Here is a 24,537-nt window from a genome sequence, read left to right on the forward strand (position 1 = left end):
CAATGTCCTACTCTTCAATACTAGTTTTCTGTATTAGGCCATTGACTTTACTATAAAAGAATACCTGAGACTGGGTAATTTACAAAGAAGAGAAGTGTAGTTAGCTCACAGTTTTGCAGGGTGTACAGTAAGCATGGTGCCAGCATCTGTTTCTACTGAGGGTCTGAGGAAGCTTACAATCATGGCAGAAGGTGAAGGAGGAAGAGGTGCATCACATGATAAGAGCTGGAGAAACAGAGAGTGAGCTGGGAGGTGCCACACGCTTTTTAACAACCAGATTTCACATGAACTAACTGAGCAAGAACTAACTTATCACCAAAGGGATGGTGCTAAAGAATTCATTAGGGATCTGCCTCGATGATCCAATTATCTCCCACCAGGCTCCATTTGTAATACTGAGAATTACATTTTAACATGAGATGTAGAGGGGACAAATATCCAAACCATCAGTGAGTTTAGCAAAGCTGCAGGATGCAAGATCAATATTCAAATATTGATTTCTATACATTTGCAGTGAACAAACAAAATAAAATTTAATTCCATTTGCAATATCATCAAAAGAAATAAAGTACTTATGAATAAATGGAGCAAAGTAATTGCAAAAACTTTAGATCAAAACAACAACATATTGTTCGAAGAAATTAAAGAGGACCTAAATAACTTGGAGAAAAGCCTCATAATCATGGATTAAAAGACTTAATATTCTTAAAATGGCAATACTTCCCAAGCTTATCTATATATTCAATTCAATTCCTAACAAAATTCCAGGTTTCTTTTGTATAGAAATGGACAAGCTAATCCTAAATATTATATGAAATCATAGGGTAATACAAATAGCTAAAATAATCTTTGAAAATAAGAATAAAGTTGAGGGGCTGGGCATGCTTGCTCACACCTGTAATCCCAGAATTTTGGGAGGCTGAGGCAGGTAGATCAAGAGGTCAGGAGATTGAGACTATCCTGGCTAACATGATAAAACCCTTTCTCTACTAAAATTACAAAAAATTAACTGGGTGTGGTGGCGGGCGCCTATAGTCCCAGCTACTCAGGAGGCTGAGGCAGTAGAGTCACCTGAACCTGGGAGGTGGAAGTTGCAGTGAGCCGAGATCACGCCACTGCACTCCAGCCTGGGTGACAGAGCAAGAATCCGTCTCAAAAAAGAAAAAAAAAGAATAAAGTTGGAGGACTCATACTTTCTGGCTTCAAAACTTACTACAAAGATACAGTAAACAAAAATGTGTTACTGGCATAAGGACAAATATATGTAACAATGGGATAAAATTGAGAATCCAGAAATAAACCCATACATCATTTGATTTCCAACAAGGATACAAAAGTCATTTCATGAGGAAAGACTATTCTTTTCAACAATGGCTCTAGGACAACTGAATGTCCACATACAAAAGAATGAATTCGAGCCCCTTCCTCAACATCACATTAAAAAAATAACTAAAATGAATCAAAGACCTCAATGTAAATGATAAAACTCTTTGAAGGAAAAAATAGATGCAAATCTTTATGACCTTGGATTAGGCCATGGTTTCTTAACTACAACACCAAAGCACAAGCAATAACAAAGAAAAGAGATAAATTTGACTCATTAAAACTAAAATGTCTTGTGCATCAAAGAACACTACTAAGAGGTCTAAAGACAATCCACATAAAGGGAGAAAATATTTGCAAACCATGTATCTGATAAGGGTCTAGTAACCAGAATGTATAAAGAACTCTTACAAAAAGACAAACAACTTCATTAAAACATGAGAATGGGACTTGAATAAACATTTATCCAAAGAAGATATACAAATGAGCAATAAGCACATGAAAAGATTCTGAACATTGTTAGTCAGTAGGGAAATGCAAGTCAAAATTACAATGAAATACCACTTACATCCACTAGAATGGCTATAAGACAAAATAATAAGTGTTAGAAAAGATCTGGAACTCTTTCACATTGCTGATGTGGGTGTAAAATGGTACAGCCACTAGAAAATATTCTGGCAGCTTCTCAGAAAGTTAAACATAGTATTACCATATGACTCAGCAATTTGACTCCTATGTGTATATCCAAGAGAAGTGAAAACATATGTCTACATAAAAATTGTACATATATGTTTACATAAGTTTTATTCATAATAGCCAAAAAGTAGAAACAGCCAATGCCCAATAACTTATTAATGGATAACAAAATATGTCATGTCCATACAATGGAATATTATAAAGTCATAAGAAGAAATGACGTACTAATATATACTACGACATAGATAAACTTTAAAATATTATGCTAAGCTAAAAAAATGTCAGGCTAAAAAGGCCACATATTATATAATTCCATTTTCAGAAAATGTACAGAATAGGCAAATCCATAGAGACATAAAGTACACTAAGTTTGCCAGAGGCTAAGGGGAAGGTAGAATGGAGAGTTACTATTTAATGGGCACAGGGTTTTCTTTTTGGTGATATTCTTTGGAATGAGATGTTAGCAATGATTGCATAATATTACAAATTTTAAGAGTATAACCATTGAGCTATACTCTTAAAATGGTTAAAATGGTGAATTTTCAGTTATAAGAATTTTATTTCTAATTTCAATTAGAAAAAGAGAGAGTAAAAATGAATATAATGTAGAGGAGAAAACAATTAGAAGACCATCAGTGTCTGTTAGGAATAAAAGTTTTTTAAAGTCCCAAATTCCAATTTTTAGATTTTTCAGGGAATATAATAAACAAATTTAAACTTTGAGCCACAGTTGTCTCATAATATGATTGTTATGATAGTGAGCTTCCAGTCAAATCCTAGTTTGGTGTTGTTGTTAGGTTACTTAACCTCTCTATGCCTCAATACTCTCATTTGTAAAATGGGAAAACAAAATTGTTCATCTCATCAGATCAATGTGTGATTCAATGAGGCAAGGCAGTACTGACACTTAGCAAGTATGCTATGTTTTTAATTATCATTTAAAAAGCAGGCCGGGCGCGGTGGCTCACGCTTGTAATCCCAGCACTTTGGGAGGCCGAGGCGGGCGGATCACGAGGTCAGGAGATCGAGACCACGGTGAAACCCCGTCTCTACTAAAAATACAAAAAATTAGCCGCGCGTGGTGGCGGGCGCCTGTAGTCCCAGCTACTCGGAGAGGCTGAGGCAGGAGAATGGCGTGAACCCGGGAGGCAGAGCTTGCAGTGAGCCGAGATTGCGCCACTGCACTCCAGCCTGGGCGACAGAGCGAGACTCCGTCTCAAAAAAAAAAAAAAAAAAGCATTAAAAATGAATCCATTATTTTCACATAACAAAAACAATAGAACCCCATTCACCTAATTAGCTTTTTCCAACTTCTTATTGAAAAGGAATCACTCTTGAGATGGAAATTTCTGAGTGGTCCAAACTAGGAACACAGAGTGAATATTATCTTTTGATACTTAAGTCTTGGTTCATGTCTTGTGGCCCTGTCTGCAACATTTTCAAAACATATTCCACCTTTAAAAAAAGGCTTTTCTTTCCCCAAATTTGTTTCCAAGATTAAAAGATCTATCCAGCAACAGTTTCCTTTTCAGTTTAGGGACCCTAAGCTAAGGTTATTGATGGATTTAATATAGACACAAAATAAGCCTTCTTGAAATTAAGCTGAACGAGTGTGTCTCTGTGCCTATGGACAAGGTATAAGCACCTCATGAGAAGCAAGAAACCATCTTTATTTTCTATTTGGCTTGTCTCTTCTCACATTACACAGACATTACAAACCACACAAACATTAGAGCAAGCAGAGCCAAGCAAGAGGCTCCTAATTACATGACCGATTTTGTTAGTCCCTGAGGTGCCACATGGCCCTATCATCATGTGCTCCTCATCCCTAACCTTGGGTCCTCCACCTGTGTCTGTTTCTGGAGGAAATGCATGAGGTTCAAGTCTTCAGAAAGTTACTTCACCAACAGTGAGTTGTAAAGTTGTCTTCTCAACAATAGCAGCACAGTTGCAATTAAGGCATTCTCCTGATTTGATTCCAGAGCCAGAGTTCTTGCCTTGGTCTCCAAATCATTCACACTTTGGTGCACCTAGGTGCAAGTGTGGGAATCAACCACTTTTATTTATCAAGAAGTGGTTAGATATTTCATTAAGGATATATATAACAGTATTTTTATGATTTAACATTATGCTATGGTTTGGATGTGGCTTGTCCCCAACAAAACTCATGTCGAAATTTGATCCCAATGTGGCAGTGTTGGAAGGTGGGACCTAGTGGGAGGTGGATCCCTCATGAATAGAGTAATGCCCTCCTGCAGGGGTAAGTGAGTTCTGGTTCTCATAAGAATGAATTAGTTCCTGAAAGAGCAGGTTGTTAAAAAGGTTCTGGCTTCCTTGGTTTGTCTCTCTTGCTTCCTGTCTCACTGTGTGATCTCTTTGCACATGCCCACTCCCCTTCCACTTTCTTCCATGAGTAGAAGCAGCCTGAGGCCCTCAGCAGATGCAGCTGCCCAATCTTGAAATTCCCAGCCTACAGAATCATAAACTAAATAAATCTCTTATCTTTATAAATTACCCAAGCTTAAGTATTCTATTACAGTAACACAAAACAGACTATTACAATCTATCAGGCATTTTTCTCATTACTATACATATGTTTCCTTACTTAGCACCAACAAGATTACTATTATCGTCATTATATATATATATATTTTTTTTTACAAATGAAGAAACTGAGACACAGTAAGATTAAGCTGCCATCCAAAGATCGTACAGCTGACAAGTGGCTGAGCCAGGATTTGAACCCTAGAAGTCTCGCTCTAGGGCTCCAAAGTTCAAAATCTCAACTGCTGTACTAAGAAAGTTGAGACAACAGGCCATATTCTAGCACTGTTGACTAAGGGAAACAAAACAGTCACCACAATTTATAGAGTAACAGCACAGGGAAGCAGATCAGTTTCATGGTGACATCTGGCTGCAAGAAAAGCTGGGAAATGTAATTGTGTTAGTTGGGGTTTCCTCAAAAGCAGACCCTGAAATAAGGACTTGGGCACAAGTGCTTTACTTAGGAGGTGCTTCCAAAATATAGAAGTGACTGAGTAATAAAAGTGAGTCAACAGAAGAAGAAAAACAAGTAGAGGGAGTGTCATTGAGCTTCTTGCTGCTCTAGGCATCTGGGGTTCAATCCCACAGGAGGCCTTTGGGGAACCTTGTAGAACACAGCTCAGAATTAGTCCATCCAAGGAAGAGAAGGTGGCGGCCTCTATCCACCCACTACCATCCCCCATTGGCCAAGGGCAGTTGCCCCTACAGGTCCAGGTTATGCCCACACTTGTCCTTCCACAGCTTCAGAGAAGAAAGAATAGAAAGACTCCATGTGTGCTTGATGCCTGAACCTGTCTCCCAGGGCTGCCATGAGGTTACACGGACTGCAGGGCGGCAGCATGAAGCTTCACGAAGCTTCACAAGCAGCTGAAATAGGAATCTTGATTCTGAGTGGTCTGTGCACTGCTAAAATTCAGGAACTTACTGCTACTAAAGGAAGAAGGAGAAAATGAATTTGGAGATTCAATTGGTGGTGTCTGTCAAATACCCTTTGACTTTTATCTTTAATTTTTTTCTCAAAAAAGCCACACACAGGGACCTTAAAACCTGTATCATTTAAAGGTTGGGGCCAGAACTGCCTTTATATTTCTGCCAATCATCTCCACAAGGAAAGACCTCATGCCAGATCTAGATAGAGGCTTTATTAAGCCAGAGTTTTGCCTTTAATGTTTGTTGGATCAGCTAATGTTCCTGGTACACTGTATGTCTCTCCAGGTTCTTTCTCTGTCTTAAGCGATATCTGAGCAACTCTCATAAGCATTACACGCAGATATAGGGAAGAGGAGTTAGTTGTTGCTGCTTGAAAAACCACTCCTAAACTTAGTGGTTTAAAGCATGTATTTTCCCTATGAATCTGAAAAAGGAGTTTCTCAGTGGGGACAGCTCATCTCAGCTCCACGTGGCATGCTCAAAGACTGGGGCAGGGATCTTCTGAAGTCTCATTCATATGGCTGCTGCAGATGACACAGATGATGGGTGGCCAATGCGAGCTGTCATCTAGGACCTCAGATAAGGCCTGTGGCCAGAATAGCCTATAGTGGCCTTTCCATGTGGTTGGTGGCAGGATCCAAAGTCAAGAGTTCCAAGAGGACTATCGAAAGTTGTATGGCTCCGAGGACTTATCCTTAAAAGTCACACAGTATCCTGTTCACCTAGTCACAGGCCCACCCAGTGCCAAGAAAAGGAACATGGGTAATGGGACATGCTGATAGGGCCATATTTGGAAAATTCAATGTGTCACAGAAGGCATGAGATTTAGACAGGCTATTCCTACCAACTACCTGTGTATGTGTGCGTGCATAAGCATTTTAACTGTCTCCTTTAATCACTTATACCCATGCCTAATGTCTGACCTCGGAAAAAGCCCTTTATCTCTCCCTATTGCAGGCTGTGGGACACCTTGGGAGGTTTCAGGCTTTATTTAATACTTTTTAATAAAATCTGCAGAACTCTGAGTGTTATAAATCATGTGCCAAAAGTTTCGGCTTTGTGCTTAATGGCAAAGCTAAAACAAAATGACTTCCTCTTGAGTTTCAGCAATTTAACTTAGAAATATTACCATTCAGCAGTTTCCAAATCTTTCTCTCTAGTAACCATTTTACCCTGTTAGTATACTTTATGGATCTCTTCCCCTTTTGTTTCTGAATGAAGAAATCCAAATTATCCTTCTCTGATTACCCTAAGTATTTACTTTGTTCTGGAGTCTGCTTGTTATAGTTCTCTTCTCTGATCAAGGCAGCTCGCCCAGTCTCCTTCCTTTAGACCACATACCCAAGTCGTTACACACATCAACATAGCATAGATCCACACATAGCACTGTCCTGGCCATAACAAGCTTAACAGTTAAGAATTCATTTGGCTGCAAGTAATCAAACTCTTAACCCATAGGGACACATCTGTTTCACATAATACACTGATGGTTCCTGCTGCCAGTGGTGATAGGCAGGCTTATGACTTACCAACTCTCTCAATAAGAGAAAACAGAAAAGCTGCACAAAATATATGAATATGTTTGTGCTTTCAAAGAGCTACCAAAGCAGTGAGGTCTTGAAGAACCAGATCCCAGAGAGAAGGAAGTACAGTCTCACTGAATTAGTACAACAGAGAGAGAGCAGGCACCAGCCCATCAGAATGAAGCAGAGTCCTGGAGGACAGATGCTCTTCCAGGCATTCACCCTGTAACTGTTTGAGGTCCTGGTGATACCAGGGGAGGGGCTTATGAGGCAGGTGTGGCAGTGAAGGAACACTCTTGGGGGCTTCAGGGAAATAACTGTTTACCAACCAGTAAAGAAGTGTTTCAAAATATATGAGTACAACTCGTACCCATGTATCTAGGTGAATTAATCTACCTTCCATACATCTCACAGAGGCAACAACATCTATCAAATCCAGATATTCAAAATGTCACTTCTACACAATATAACAAGTACAAAGAAGTTCCTGAGAGGGTTTGATTAAATCAGATTTGGATGAGAAAATTTGCTGGAATTTAGAGAGCGTGGTTAAGAGCTTGGGAAAAAAAGAGCATCCCCAACTCTTCATTTGACCGTGAAACAAGTATGTATTGACTGGTGCTTGCTCGAAATCTAGGTGGCCTCTACACGTGGGGCTTCCAGAAAATTGAGAGGCTTCCCAGACCTGGGTGTTGTACCCAGCTCCCTGCCAGCCTCACAATTCCTTCCTGTGGCAGAAAGGCACTGTGCTAGCTGCATCTGTGAAATGTAATATTTCTGGCCCCAGAACAAGTTCAAGAGTTGCTGCTGCATTTCCCAACCCAGTTGTGCCCTTGGGAAATGGGATCTGATGGAAAGGGTGAAATGGCAGCAAATGGGGCATAGTCTGGCAATCTGGAACACGGAGCTGCCTGGAGAAGCCAGGTGCTGTGAAGGAGCCGGTTAGGTCTTGCTGGGAAGGAGGGCGGCTGGCACCTCAAAATGCTTGAGAACTTGCCTCCTGTTTAAATTGGAGGCTGCACTGAGGGCCAGTTTAGTGGCACTGCTTCAATTATGTATTTGTTTTTAAGAATAATTGTGTTTCAAAACTGACATATGAATTTTGGAAACTTTGAAAGAAGAAGCAAATCTCCACTTAGAACCTTCAGTCTCCCTTTAAAAAAAAAAAAAAACTATTTTAAACTATTTCTCTTTCCCATTATGTTTTAGTTTGACCTTTAAGTAAAGACCTTTCTCAACCTAGCAGCCATTTTATTCAGCCTCCTGACTTGAGAAAATGTTCCCTCTTTGTTGAGTTCTAAGGCATTAAGCAAATGTTTGCCTAACCTTTGCTTCGAGCATTATCTTGTCTTTTAATAAAATGCACCCAAAAGGCTGTACTACAAGGTTTTCATAGCTCTGAGTCACGTTCCTACCAGAAAGTGGAGAAATTAAAGAACTGTCTTGTTTGAATAGTCAGTCCTAGCTTGATGAATTTGAAAGTGACAGGTGGCTGGGAATGGTAAGAAGCTTTGAATATGAAATAGAGACAAATAGTATTTCTTCTTCCTGTAGGGAAGCTTTCAGAGAGTTCTGACCGAGGGCAGCTTGAAGTGCCTGCTACTCTGAAGTGGAAGTAGCCTGGGATAAACCTGAACTATAGTGAGGAGAAACATTTGTTTCAGCTTTGTTCTTTTATTTGGAGTGTGGAGTGTGAAATGAAAACCTGAAAATAAATTTTGCAATTATTTTGCTACTGCGGTTTCCACTGTCACTTCCCCAGTGAAGAAAGAATTGGAAACCCTATTGGTCAGAATCTGAGAAACTCGTGGGCCAAGTTCCACTAGTGGGTAGTGTCTCACTCTGTTTAGTGTTCCTATAAAGGAACACTTGAGGCTAGGTTATAAAGAAAGAGGGTTTGTTTGGCTCATGATTCTGATGACTGGAAAGTTCAAGGTTGGGTGTCTGCATCTGGTGAGAGCCTCAGGCTGCTTCCATTCATGGCAGAAGGTGAAGGGGAGTCACTATGTGCAGAGACACCACATGGTGAGAGAGAAAGAAAGACAAAGAGGGGAGTTGCCTGGCTCTTTTCATTAACCAGCTCTCTCAGAAACTAATAGAATGAAAACTCACTTGTTCCCCCAGCCAAAGGAGGGGATTAGTCTATTCATGTACGACCTGCCCCCATGACCCAAACACCTTCCTTTAAGCCCCACCTCCAATACTGGTGATCAAATTTCAACTTGAGGTTTTGTGAGAACAAACATCTAAACCATAGCAGGTGGACACTACAGGGCTGAGAGGGCATGCAACTAGGTCGACACATTTCTTTCACCTCCTGTGCTTTTGAGTGCCCAGGTGCTTCCCGTTCTCCATGCTTTCAGCAGCTTTGGACAGGATCTGCCTATTAAGGACAGAATCAGTCATACATTTGGTCTTAGTAGAGGCTTCCCCAAGAAGCAGACACTGAAATAAGGATCTGAGTACAAATAATGTATTTGGGAGGTGATTCCAAGAAACATCAGTAGGAGAGTGGCAAAGTGAGGCAGGGAAGAGAAAAAAGCCACAAAGGGTGGGTGTGTTATCAGCAAAGCCATCTCTGTGTGTCCCTGAAGCTCAATTCACTCTAGACCTCTGGGAGACAGAGAAGACTGCATACCTAAGAGGTATCCCCTCACAGGGTGGAGTGTGCTGATACATTATTATCCACCAACCCCTGTCAATCATTGCTTAAGGACCCTCCCAGGGGGGTGTTCATTGCCTGCACTTCCAAACTGCCATGAAAGAATAGAGCAAACTCTGATGACCATAAATGCCATCCGACAAAGAGATGTGGGAGGTGTGGACCAGGTATCAATAGCACCTAATCTTCTTCCTCTCTTTTGCTTTAGCTTCTCCATCTGTAGTTGACAGCATCAGCCATTGGTCTAAATGGCTAGTTGAATCCTGTTTCACAGACCAGGTGACTTAGATTCAAGGAAGCCGGAAGTAGAAAAATCTCATGTCTACTTCCCAGGCTGAGCCCCATCATCGAGTCCAGCCTATGCCACAGAAGCCCTTTTTTGGGAGATGCTGGCATCTTTGGGTGCTTACCTAATGGTTAATTACGGTGACAGTTTGCAGCCCACTGGGTTCTTTCACCTTGTGGATGCCCCTCCCTGGGCAGGTCTCAGGGGCAGAGAAGGTACAGAGTGCAGGGTTTGGGGTGATCAAACTGATTTCCAATCCCTGGTATGTATTTTAGCCATCTTTTACTTTCTTAGTTCAGATTGTCTATTTTGAAAAACGCAGGGCGGGAGATTTTTGGGAGAAGGGCGGGGAATGTTTTATTTATTGTAAACTTAAATTTGATAGCCACATCAAAAAAATGTCACGCAAGCCCTATCCAAACTCAAAACCAGTAACAGCCTGGCCTAGAACAGGGATTAAGTTTAGGATTCATTCAAAATCTATGTTCACAGATGCTTGGAATATGAGATAAAGTAACACATTTCAAATGAGGCTTTGGGTCTCCAATTACACATATATTTCAAACAAACTCACAATTCTAATAGATGAGAATTGCATGATCTCTTTCTCCCTGTCTTAGAATTGATGCACTGGAAAGTACTTCGCACATCTAGTTATTAATGTTTAAATAAATTTTTCTCTACAAAATGAATAGTGTCAACATTAGACTAAATATGCAGTGTTTAAATTTTAATTGTATCCACAGATGCACAGAGACTCTATAAATATAATTGTGTACCTAGGAAGCTCTTCTGAGAAAGGTTGAACAGGATGACAATAGCAAAGGAGGGGAAATAAAGAAAAAAAGAGATCCATATTGGGGAGAGACAGCTGGTGCTATTGAAACCGACACTGCATACATTACAGAGGGGTAAAGAAGCACTATTTTTACTTGAAAAATAATAAGATGTTGTAATCATCTTTGGGAAGAAGCTGTAAAGCTAGGAGGACATGATAGCTGTTTGAAAAGCAATTAAGCAATCTCCTAGAGGAGACAGAAAACAGACCCAAGAAGAAATGCAAATAAGCCTTCAGACACCATCATGTGTCAACCCTTCACACCGGGAGGCTTGCTGGAGCACATGAAGGGCATTTGGTGAAATGCTAAATCAGGAGCCAGGATGTGCACAACTCAAGCATGAAGCAAAAGGAACGTGCTTAAAATCATGGAGAAAGGGAATCGCCAGTGCTCATTTGCAACAAGCAGAATGAAGGTTCTGTCTTGACAGCTCTGGCCAGTGCGATAAGATGTGTGCCAGGATAAGCATGAACAAACCTATTTTTCAGGTACCAGCTCTACCCAATGGCTTGTTAGTGAGCAAATATGCCCCAGAATGGACTTAGAAAACAAATGCACACCCAGATAATTGCTTAGGCCTTCCAGCATTCATCATTCTTCATTCTTCCAAAATTCACCTATTGATTAATGTCATCTCTTAGAGTAGGGTTTCTTAACCTTGGCATATTGTCGTTTGGGTCCTGATTATTCTTTGTGAGGAGCTGTATTGTGCTTGTAGGTTGTTTAGCAGCATCCCTGGCCTTTACCCACTAGATGCCAGTAGTGACCCCTTCAGTTGGAACAAGCAAAAATGTCTTTGGACATCACCAACTTTTCCTGGGGAAAGGGGAAGAGGGGAGCAATGAGAGGTCAAAATAGCCCTGAGTTGAGAACCACCCCGTTAGATGAAGTAGAAACCCAGATTTGCGTTTGTTTAATCATATTCTGGCAGGGTGTTGTGGACAGCTTGTGGGTCTTGAAGCCAGGTTATCTGGCTTCAAATCCCTGTTCCCAGAGTGTTTGACTCGAGACACCAGGTTCTGTGCCTTCCAGCCACCCCATGGTGCTCCTGGAGGGAACTACAGGTTGTGTTAATTGTTTTCTAGGAAATTTCTACTCTCTGAGCTCAAGGTGCTATTGCTGCTTTTCTATAAATGGATTAAATCAACTAAAACTATCTACGAACTCTGCAGGGCTCCATATCAAAACAAACATACAAGTAAGTTTGAAAGTGAAATGTCAGCTTTCCCCTAATATGTGAATTTTCAAAATCAATCAAAGTTACTATTGTTAGGTAACAAGAGCACCCTAATGGCACTGGTTCCAGGTTCTTCTTCCTCCCCAACACAGGCCCGCCAAAAGGAGCCAATCAGAGGTCATGCCTTCCAGCCTCAGCCTAGACCCAGCCCCTCAGCCAACCAGCGACCCCCACGTAACGTCCCTAGGCATAAAAGATGGAGGCTGCAGAGCCCTCGCTCTCTTTCTTCTTCTGCTTTGGCTCTCCCTCGGACTCCTCCAATAAAGATCTCTTGACTGCAAGCGGTGTGGCGTGGTCTGAGTCTGAGCCTACAGAGTCACCCTTTCATTGGTGCCGTGACTCGGATTGGGACTCCCCACCTTTGGTGGGACCCCAATCCCTCTCAGGCTCAGACCAGGCCCCGGTCAGTCTTCACCCATTTTCCTGTTCGCCACACTCTTCGCCCACCACCGGCCTCATCTCGGTAAGTTTTCCCCTCCTGGGCCTACCTCTCGGGCAAATCACCAGACCGTAGCCACTCCCGTGACAAACACATTTCGCCCGACGCCCCTACAGCAGTGGTAGGCCCCTATCATTCGCTTCCCCTCCTCGACCCGCAGGGAACGGAGTTTTCTCCCTCTCCTCCTCGCCCCTCCGGCCTGAGCCTCCACCCCGCACCATACTGTTGGCTACATACAAAATCCTGGTACCAGGTGGCTCACGGTCCCTCAGCCATCCTGTTGGCCCTTCAGTCCCTTCGCCTTGGTGACGACCAACCGAAGGCTCTGAACCTGGTTACAGTGTTCGGCTAATTAGGGGACCCCCTCTTAGCCATCACTGCCCCTTCTCCCACTATCGGAGGCTCCACATCCCTGCAGGCCGACTCCCCCCTAAAATGCCTTCTAGACAATCTGGCTACCCTAGGCCTTGCCGCCGACCTCAAACCTAAACGCTTAATCAAATTCACAACCCCTTAAACAACCAAAATAAATGACCCATTTATGGGCCTCTAAATATTGTGAACGAACAGGAGAATGGGAAGAGATCCCCTATGCCCACAGCCCCGTATAACCCTCAACATCGTATCGCTGCCCTCACCTTCCCCCAATCTTAACTCCATATCACCACCCTCAGCCCCACCCTCCGGCCGCCACCCGGCCAGCAGCAGCCCTGCCCTTTACCACTTCCCCCAACCTCTCTCTCCTTTCCCCTTCCTCCACAACCCCTCCAGCTCCCTCCCCTCCACCGCTCAGCCCTCCCACCTCTCGTTCCACATCACACCTTTCTGTCCTCGCCCCTCTTACAGAAGTTACACGAATAAAATATATTGTTCCTGTCCATGTTCCCTTCTCTATGACTGTCTTGTCAACGCTTAGGCTCATACACTTCTAACTCCACCTCTTACATCAGAATTTCTCTAACCCCCTCCTTCTCAGGAAGCGCAGACCGGTCTAGGAGCAGGCCCGTACTTATGCAGATCAGGTTCACCAAACAACCCCAGCCCTACCCATCGGGGCGCAGGCAGTCCCCGAACATGACCCTGACTGGGACTATAACTCCCAGAATGGTGTCTTGGCCCGAGACCACTTTGCCACCTGTTTAATAACAGGTCTCCGCAAGGCAGCCCAAAAGGCAGTCAATTTTGAAAAACTTCACGAAATCATTCAGGAAAAACATGAAAACCCATCCGCCTTCCTCGCCCACCTTACACAGGCACTCCAACAATACACCAACATAGATCCTGAAGCCCCCGACGGCAGGCAACTTCTCATGTCCCATTTCTTAGCACAAAGCTTCCCAGACATTCGGGCCAAACTAAAAAAGCTAGACAGAGGTCCCTTTACCCCGCAGACCGAGATCCTCGCCACCGCATTCGAAGTCTACCACAACCGTGACGAGCAGGCAAGGAGGCAAAAGTGCCAGATGTTGGCTCAGGCCTTCAAGGCCTCAACCCAGCCTATCAGACGCCATGCCTCTATGTCCACCACTCACCGCCAACCCCCTGGACCCTGCTTTAAATGTGGGAATGAAGGTCATTGGGCTCGTGAGTGTCCTAATCCCAGGCCACCCAAAAGACCATGCCCCAAGTGCCAACAATCCGGCCACTGGGTGACCGACTGCCCCAGCTCCCTTGTGGGAGCTGGGCCAGACCCCCGTCCTGAAGCCGATCTCATTGGGTTAGCAGCCTACGACTGACGGGGCCCTGGGACCTCTTACCTGACACACACCATCACCACGCAGGAGCCCAGGGTGCCTCTTACAGTGGATGGGCATCTCGTCATTTTCCTCCTTAATACCGGAGCTACTTTCTCGGTTCTGCAGGAGTATTGGGGCGCTGTCTCCACCTCTGGCCCTCCCATAGTCGGGGATCATCAGCTCAGGAATCCCAAGACACCTGTGAACAATTAGAGGACTTGCACCTCCTATTTCAGAAAGAAACATTCCAGACTAAAAGGCTCCTACCACTAATCCTGAGGAACGACCGTTTCCTCCTTAAAAAGAGAAGTGAAAGAACTCATACTAGATTAAATGATCTTGTTTTCCAGAGCACCCTCTTTACCTTCCTTTTTACTCTTTGCCTATGTGTCCCTCCTACTTCCTTCAACACCTCATACAACCACCTCTCCTCTTCCTCTAGCTCCTAATTACCTCTACAAGACTCTCAACTTAACTCACACTCCGTTAAACCAGTCCAATCCTTCCCTGGCAAATGACTGTTGGCTGTGTATCTCTCTATCAACCTCTGGCTATGTTGCCACTCCCATTCCCGCAAAAAAACTGGGTCTTCACCAACTTGACCTACCACCCTCGTTATGAAGGAAAAGACCCTTTCCAACTTCTAAACATGCAGTCATTAGCTGACTTCCCCATATCTGATAGGACCAAAGATACCATAACAGGACGTGCAACCCAACTTTTACGTTCTTACATTTCCAACCTCACCTATTACACAAGCAATAAAAAGCCCATACACGGCCCTGTAACCACAAATACTATTTTAACTTTCCAAGCCCCTTTGTGCATACAATGCAACCTGTCATCTGGCCTGCCTCTAGGGCACCTACCGCCGCATCAGTGTAATTACACCTTACAACTTCAAGCCCCAATTGATCATAGTAACTTTCAAGTCACCCAAACAACTCCATTCAAACAGCTTGTCTGCTTCTCTGGGCCCCCCAAAATCCTCACCTCCTCCCTGCTCAACAAACAGTCCAGGTTCTGTGATGGCAGACATACTCCCTGCATGACCATTCACCCCTGGACTCCCTGCAGCAGCGCCCCCACCACTAGTGAATGCTTTCAATCACTCTCTCGAATGGCTCCTAGTAGATACAAAATGTTTTTTTCTCCAATGGGAAAATAAAACACAAGGAGCCACTCAGTTTACTCCCAACACCCCTTTCCAGCCGCTCACTGGAGCCACCTTAGCAAATACCCTAGGAGTATGGGAAAATGAAAACAACAAACTCACACACCTTTTTAACATACATAACGAGTTCTGTCTACCCAGCCAAGGCATATTCTTCTTATATGGAATGTCAACCTATATCTGCCTCCCCACTAACTGGACAGGCACCTGCACCTTAGTCATTGTAAGCCCCCACATTGACATTGCCCCAGGGAATCAGACCTTATCAGTACCCCTCAAAGCTCAAGTCCATCAATGAAGAGCAGTGCAACTAATACCCCTACTTATAGGGTTAGGAATGGCCACTGCCACAGGAACTGGAATAGCTGGCTTATTCATGTCATTATCCTACTACCACACACTCTCAAAAGATTTCTCAGACAGTTTACAGGAAATAACAAAATCTATTCTTACTTTACAATCTCAAATAGACTCTTTAGCAGCAGTGACTCTCCAAAACCGCCGAGGCCTAGACTTCCTCACTGCTGAAAAAGGAGGACTCTGTATCTTCTTAGGGGAAGAGTGTTGTTTTTACACTAATCAGTCAGGGATAGTGTGAGATGCTGCCCAGCATATACAGGACAAGGCTTCTGAGATCAGACAACGCATCTCAGATTCTCGTTCCTTCTCCTGGGACACTCTAAAAATGCCTGTTTTAGCTTGGGTCCTACCGTTTCTCGGACCCCTCTTAGGCATAGCGGCCTTGTGTATTCTCCTCCCTTGCCTAATAAAGTTCATACAACAACGAATCTCCTCCTTATCTAACCAGACTTTTAACCAGCCTCTCATTAGGCACTACCAACTCCTAGCAACCGAGGAAGACTACCAGGACTCCCGTACCTATGGCCTCCGCCTCCAGGACCTGTAATTTCTTAGATTTCCTCCAGGCCCTCCAAGAAGATACGTGGCTCATAGCAGATCCTTCCCTGCCATACGGATGGCTCGCGTCCATAAATGACCTCTACTTACAAGGGACATTTTAGACTTCACACCCCGGGAAGTGTTCACCTTCAGCGCCGTCTTCTTTGGCCTCCTGCTGTTGTTCGGCCCCTACAGTCCTCCAATATCCCTTCCCCACGATGCCCCCGTTCAGCAGGAAGTAGCCAGACGAACAGCGACGCCCATTTCCCCACTTCTTAAAAAACAAAAAAGGGAGGAACGTTAGGTAACAGGAGCACCCTAATGGCGCTGGTTCCGGGTTCTTCTTCCTCCCCAACACAGGCCCGCCAAAAGGAGCCAATCAGAGGTCACGCCTTCCCGCCTCAGCCTAGACCCAGCCCCTCAGCCAACCAGCGACCCCCACGTAACGTCCCTAGGCATAAAAGACGGAGGCTGCAGAGCCCTCGCTCTCTTTCTTCTCCCGCTTCAGCTCTCCCTCGGACTCCTCCAATAAAGATCTCTTGACTGCAACCGGTGTGGCGTGGTCTGAGCCTAAAGAGTCACCCTTTCAACTATAAGGTTAGCAATAAAGGCATATTAATACCCATATCTATGCCATGTGTCAAGCAGATTTTAAATTCATGTGTGCTGGGAGTGAGGGGGAGTAGGCAGAGTACCTGAGAAGGCAGCCCTGACAGTGACAATTCCAAAGGCTGTTGAGAACTACTCACACCCTGGGTTGTTGATTCTAGTCCAGAAATGTCTCTCTGGATGCCAGATCTCAAACTAACCACTGGAGGTCACCCTTGTCCCACCAAAGCTTCTCACTTAAGCCTAACTTGCAAGCAGAAAGTTTCAGCAGAAGCAAATCAAGGAGGAAATGTGAGGCTGTATTAGCGACCCCACCCACAGAGGATGTGGCAGGGACTAGATTGTGAAAGGATGAAATGAAATGAAATGAAAAGCCACCTTGGGTGGAGCCAGTAAAGTCAATGCAACACCCAAATGCCCTTGAATGCCATTGTAGTGTTTTCACACACCTCCTGGCTTCGGTGGTATTTATTGCCAATGCCAGAACTTCCAGCTGCCTTGAGACCTCTTTATCTATATGTAAAACTGCCTAAAAATTATGCTTTCTCACCAAAACCCTGAATCCATAACAGACAGGCCACAAGAAAGCTCAGCTTCCTCTCCTTAGGTCCAGGCAACTCTGAGATGTAACTTTCCAGCTCCCAAAGGCCCCTGTGGGATCAGGCACAAACCAGCCACTGTAGGACCTTGCCTGAGATTACAGCTTGTCTGAGATTCCTCCCCTTCCGTGTCCTGCAGTCCCTCTCTGCCTTACCTATTTTCCCTGGGAGTCATTATTTAATAAATCATTGTACGTAAATCCTCACTTCAGGGTCTGCTTCTGGGGAATCTGACCCAAGACACTGGTTTAAAACTTGATGCTCAAAATTTTTGATTTTTTCCCCCGTGATCATCTACCTGGCTGCTTCAGGTAACCGTGGGATTTGGGAACACATATTACCTAGGTTAGCCTCCGTGACCCTTGGCCTTTTCCTGTAGGACAGACCAGCATTGCAAGTCTATTCCTAGGCCTCAGCAGGCTCAGCTGTCCTCTCCGTGTCTGTCCATCACGACATTGGCTAAAGTGGTTCGCAGAAACCAGTGTGTCTGCTTGCGGTTCCTGGGAATCCAGACTTGAACTTTGTCTGCTAATCCATTTGTGGCAGCACTCAGAGTCGCAATTTAAAGCCCAGGGAAAGATCTAGGAGCAGATAAAAAGATCCTGAAATTATTTCAGAGTCATGAGGGGCAAGGGAGGTGAAGGAGCTGGAAGAGATGTGACAAGCCATGAATGGATCCAGTGAGAGGGTAGGGTGCACACCTGGGTGGCTGTTTCACCTGGGTAAAAACCTGGCTGTGACTCAGGATTTCTGCCTTTGGTTTGTAGAAACCTAAGCCCCAGCACTGGCTTTTTTTTTTCCCCCAGTTCAACATAGCATTGCTCAAACAAATCAGCATTCTCATCTCAAATGATTCATTTGGCCATTATAAATTCATACGCTGAAGTGAACAGAGAAAAGGGAGGGAGAGTTGGAAGAGATGGAAGGAGGGAGAAGTGGTGAGATATTAGCAGCACCACCTAATTTTTTACCCCTACAACATGCTGACTTAAGCATAGCGTGCGCTTGAGAAAAATGATTAAAACAATTGCTCACGTGTGACAGAAAAGTAATTTCCGTTTAGAAAATATTTAAATCAAAAGATGGGGAGCATTCTCTTTGTTAATAATGGGCTAGATTACATAGAAGGTAGATTATATAAAGTGTGTGGATCAATATATCATTTTTCTGATTAAGTTACTGATATACTATGGTATTTGCAAGGGATGCAGCCAAGAAGAACTTTATGTGGTGAAATTGTGTTTCAATGGTATAACAAGGAATATTATTAGCTTTTTTCTGATTTTTTCCACCATTTTCAGATAGTTGAGGATGATTGTTGAAGAAATTAGATTTTTTTTCCTAGTGCATTTGATCTTATTTCTTCTCTCCACTCATAGCAGAAATACCCACCTCCTCCAGAGATTAGTTTAAATACTACATGAATAAGCTAAATATTTCCCTGTACTAAACCTGATCCCTGAGGATATTCACATCCCCTCAGCCAATAAACCTTAGAAGCAGTGATGGGCCCCATTTATCTGAGGTCAGAAGTGGGTGATGCTAGAGAGAATGACACTCTCATCTTCTAAGCTTAGGAAATACGCCATGGTTTTCTAAAACTTTACTGCACAAAAACTGCTGTTACATTTAGTCATAATGTTCATTGTGAACAATGAACTAAGTCATCTGTGACTCAAATATTTCTCACACAGACTATGTCTTCACAAAAGCAGTTCAGGAGTGGGAAGGAGGGATTGTAGGGGGATGGTGACTACAATAACCCAAATGCTTCTGGTAAAACTCTACTGATAATTCCGACAACTACTTTAGTTATTCCATTTCATTTTGCCATTTCACACAGCAATTCTGAAAAAAGCCTTGCTAGGCCTGCTTCAGAAAGGATCTTATGAATTCCTGGCCAGGTATTTAAAGGATTGGTTTCTAATCTTAATATCTGATGGGGATTCTGATTTCTGACTTACCTCTTACAGTTTTGCAGAAAGCAAAAGTAGCAGTTTCAACCACACGCCCCTTGAAAAAGAGACATAACTTTTAACAAAAGAAGTGCTATTACAGCAGCAATACGCTGCCCAGTCTTCAGGGAGGCGCTCATGGTGCTTTCAGCAGATAATCGAAGCCCTGCCTTAAATAGCTCTTTCTTGCTATTTCCTGAATGTTTGTTTCCATGAAATAGCCAAGAAAGGGAACTCAAAAGCCCATACACTGAAAATGAGGTGTCCTGCAGATGTAAAGACCCATTAACTAGGTCATTATTAATAATTTCTACAGCACTATAAATGTTTTATTCAAAAGGATCACTGGCCACTTTTGTAGTAGTCATCCCAAGGACAAGTGCTCACAGAATTGGCTAAAGTCGGGTGAAGTCACCATTGGCTGGTGTCGGACAGCAGGGAGAGTAGAATGGCCTCCTGCCATGTTATTCATTCCAGGATCCAAGAGACTGAGGGGAAGAAGGACTTAAGGTAGGAACATGGGAGCGTATAAGAGAACAAGACCTTCCTGAGTTGATCTCTTTCACCTAGTGCGCACCCAGACATTAAGAATAACATTTGTCAAGAAACAGAGAGAGAGAGAAAGAGAGTTTTCATTGTTATGCAAAGTATTAGTAACATGCCTTGCAGACCATTTCAGAAAAAAACTGTGGAGAAAAACAAGAGTGTTCTAGAAGGAAAAGATGCTCAAGATATACTTTTAATTCACTAGAAAGAAGTCTAGTTCTTCAAACATTTCAAAATGTTTTAAAACCCTCTCATTTTAAAATTTAATTGTACTACCATTTATTACATACAACTGTGTACTGTGTAGTGTGCTGGGTGATTTTGCATACAGTATCTAACTTAATCCTCACAATTATCCCAAAGTTAGTTACCTCCCAAAGGCATTACCCATTTTTTAGGTAAGTGAATTGGGAAGCAAGTGGTTAGATGAACGTAGTCCCACAAACAAAAGAAGCCTGAGCCATCGTTCCTCACAATGTGGAAAAATTCCTGAGGTTCTGAGACCTATAATGATCCCCACTTCATGTATTCCACTGACATTTACATAATGTAAGGAAACCAGTAAAACATAGCCTATTCAAATCACTCGTATTTGTTATAGGATTACTTAACAAAGTTGTATCCAACATAAAATCACGCAATCTCATAATCTATCCAGAATAAACTTCTCATTGGCATGCATCCCCCACCCATGTATACTTTTTTGGAGGATGATATGGTTCAGCTGTGTCCCCACCCAAAATCTCACCTTGAATTGTAATAATCCCCACGTATCAAGGGCGGGACTAGGTGGAGATAATTGAATCATGGAGGCAGTTTCCTCCATACTGTTCTTGTGATAGTGAGTGAGTTCTCACTAGCTCATGAGATCTGATGGTTTTATAAGGCTTTTATAAGGGACTTCCCCCTTTGTTCAGCTCATTCTCTCTCCTGCTGCCATGTGAAAAAGGACATGTTTGCTTCCCCTTCCACCATGATTGTAAATTTCCTGAGGCTTCCCCAGCCATGTGAAACTGTGAGTCAATTAAACCTTTTTTCTTTATATATTATCCAGCCTCAGGTATGCCTTTATTAACAGCGTGAGAACAGACTAATACAAAGCAGTAAAAGCCACAGTACCTCAGTCTCCAGATGGGCCCCTGTTGTGGTCTATGGAGGCATTCTGTCTTCACTGTGCTTTGGATCTTGCACAAGACTCTTTTCAGAGTGAGGTTCAAAATTTCTAACCAGAGACTTGGACTTCTAGCATCAAGAAAGCAGAGGGACAGAATACACTTCTGTCCTCATAGCAAGTGTCATCAAGCTATGGAAACTCAAGGTGCTTACACTGTGGTGAAAAACTCTCTTCTGGAGATTGCTTCCCCCAGAGATGTTGTTACATGAGCTTTGGAGAAGACAAACATCCAAACCATGTCACCATCCTTGCTAAGATGGTGATCCTTGCTAAGATGGTGATCCTTGCTAAGATGGCGATCCTTGCTAAGATGGTGATCCTTGCTAAGATGGCGATCCTTGCTAAGATGGTGATATGGTTTGATGTTTGTCCCCTCCAAATCTCCTGTTTAAATGTAATCCACAATGTTGGAGGTGGGGCCTGGTGGGAGGTGTTTGGGTCATGGGGGTGGATTATTCATGAACGGCTTGGTGTCCGCCCCAAGGTAATGAGTGAGTTCTGGCTGTATTTGTTTGTGTGAGAGATGGTTGTTTTAAAAAGCCTGGCACCTCCTCACCTCTCCTCTCTCTTGCTCCCTCTCTGGCTGTATGACATGCTTGCCCTCCTTTCACTTTCCACCTGAGTACTAGCTTCTTAAGGCCTCACCAGAAGCCAAGCAGATGCCAGTGCCATGCTTCCTATACAGCCTGCAGAACTAGGAGCCCAAAACACCTCTTCACTTTATAAATTATCCAGTCTCCGATATTTCTTTATAGCACTACAAAATGGACTAACACAGAAAATTGGTACCAAGGAGTCTGGCATTGCTATAAAAATACCTGAAAATGTGGAAGTGGCTTTGGAATAGGGTAACAGGCAGAGATTGGTACAGTTTGGAGGGCTCAGATGAAGACGGGAAGATGAGAGAAAGTTTAGAACTTCTTAGATACCGGTTAAATAGTTGTGACCAAAATGCAGATAGAAATATGGACAGTGAAGGCCAAACTGACAAGGTCTCAGAAGGAAATTAGGAACTTAGTGGGAACTGGAGCAAAGGTCATCTGTGTTACATCCCAGCAAAGAAGTTGGCTGCATTGTGTCCATGTCTTAGGGATTTGTGGAAGAGTAAACTTAAAAATGATGACCTAGGGTGTACGTGGCAGAAGACATCACTAAGCAGCAAAGCATTCAAGATATGGCATGGCTGCCATATCTACCAACCTGCAGTCAGAGATGGAAGCAAAACAATGACTTAAAGTTGGAACTTATAACTAAAAGGAAAGTAGAACATAGAAATTTGGAATATTTGCAGGCTAGCCATGTCTTAAAGAAGGAACAAGCATTTTCAGGAAAGGAATCCAAGCAGGCTGGGAAGCAACCCTTGCTAGAGTGAATTGCATGACTAAAAGGGAGTCAAATGCTAATAGTCAAGACAACAGGCAAAAAGTCTTGAAGGCATTTCAGGAAGCTTTGAGGCAGCCCTTCCCATCACAGGCCCAGAGGCCTAGGAGGAAAACAGAATGGTTTCAGAGGCCTGGCCCAGGCTACTGCTGCGTTGTGCCACCTCAGGATGCTGCTGCCTGCACCTTGGCTCTTCCAGCTCCAGCTGCAGCTCAGAAGGCTCCAGATACAGCTTGGGCTGTTGCTCCAGAAGGCACAAGCTGTAAGCCTTAGTGGCTTCTATGCGGTATTAAGCTTACAGGTACACAGAGCAAAAGAGTGAAGGAAGCTTGGGAGATTCTACCTGGATTTTAAAGGATTTACTAGAAAGCCTGGGTGGTCAGGTAGAAGCCTGCTACAGGAGTACAGGAGCCCCACAGAGAAACTCTACTAGGGCAGTGCTGAGAGGAAATATGGGGTTGGAGCTCCCACACAGAGTCCTTACTGGAGCACTGCCTAGTGGAGCTGTGGGAATGGGGCCACACCCTCCAGACCCCAGAGTGATAGAGCCAACAGCAGCTTGCACCTTGAGCCTGAGAAACCCACAGGCACTCAACTTCAACCCATGAAAGCATCCATGGGGGCTACACCCTGCAAAACCACAGGGATGGAGCTGCTTAAGGCCTTGAGAGCCCACCCCTTGCACCAGTGTGCCTTGGATACAGGACATGGAGTCAAGGATTATTTTGGAGCTTTAAGGTTTAAAGTCTGCCCTACTGAGTTTTAAACTTGTGTAGGGTCTGCTGCCCTCTTGTTTTGGCCTATTTCTCCCTCTTAGAATGGGAATTTTTACCAAATGCCTGTATCACCATTGTAGCTTGGAAGTAAATAATTTTTTTTAATGTTACATAGATGGGAGGAATGTGGCCTGAGTATCAGATGAGACTTTGGGTTTTGGACTTTGAGTTAATATTGGGATGAGTTAAAATTTGGGGAGACTGTTGAGAAGGGATTATTGTATTTTCCAATGTGAGAAGAACATGAGATTCTGGGCGCCAGTGGGTGTATTAGTCAGGGTTCTCTAAAAAGACAGAACTAACAGGGTATATGTGTATATGAAGGGGAGTTTACTAGGAGAATTGACACACATGATCACAAAGTGAAGTCCCACAATAGGCCATCTACAAGCTGAGGAGCAAGAAAGCCAGTTTGAGTCCCAAAACCTCAAAAGTAGAGAAGCCGACAGTGCAGTCTTCAGTCTGTGGCCAATGGCCCAAGAGCCCCTGGCAGACCACTTGTGTAAGTCCAAGAGTTCAAAAGCTGAAGATCTTGGAGCCCAACATTCAAGGGCAGGAAGCATCCAGCACAAGAGAAAGATGAAAGCCGGAATATTCAGCCAGTCTAGTCCTTCCATGTTCCTCTGCCTGTTTTTACCGTAGCCATGCTGGCAGCTGATTAGATGGTGCCCACCCAGACTGAAGGTGTGTCTACCTCTCCCAGTCCACTGACTCAAATGTTAATCTCCTTTGGCAACACTCTCACAGACACACCCAGGAACAATACTGTGCACCCTTCAATCCAGTCAAGTTGACACTCAATATTAACCATCATAGCGGGCAAGAGAAAGGAGTTGGGAATGTTGGCTTGGCTGGGTCTGATTGGAGGGCTTTAAATTTGACCATTTACAGAAAGGTATGTTAAGGAGGATTTTAACCCCAGATCTTTAGGGCCAACAGACCCCTCACTTCTGAAAATGTTCTGGCATTCAGGTTCCAGTCCTGTCCTGGTCTTCTTGGTTCCAAAGGGAGGATTTGTTGGTTTTGGGTATTGTTAGAGGTCAAAGCTTTTTGTATTGTGCATGCCTAGGCAACAGGACTTGCAGTTTTGGGCTCTGTTATACTTAAAAGACAACTCAACATTTTGTTATCGACAGAGTAGGTCCAGTTTGGGCTGGTCCTGCATTTATAGTCAGAACCTTATCTAAGTATACACAGCTAGAAAATGGC

The sequence above is a fragment of the Nomascus leucogenys genome, chromosome 13 (assembly GCF_006542625.1).
Source record: "Nomascus leucogenys isolate Asia chromosome 13, Asia_NLE_v1, whole genome shotgun sequence".
Classification (NCBI taxonomy): Eukaryota; Metazoa; Chordata; class Mammalia; order Primates; family Hylobatidae; genus Nomascus; species Nomascus leucogenys.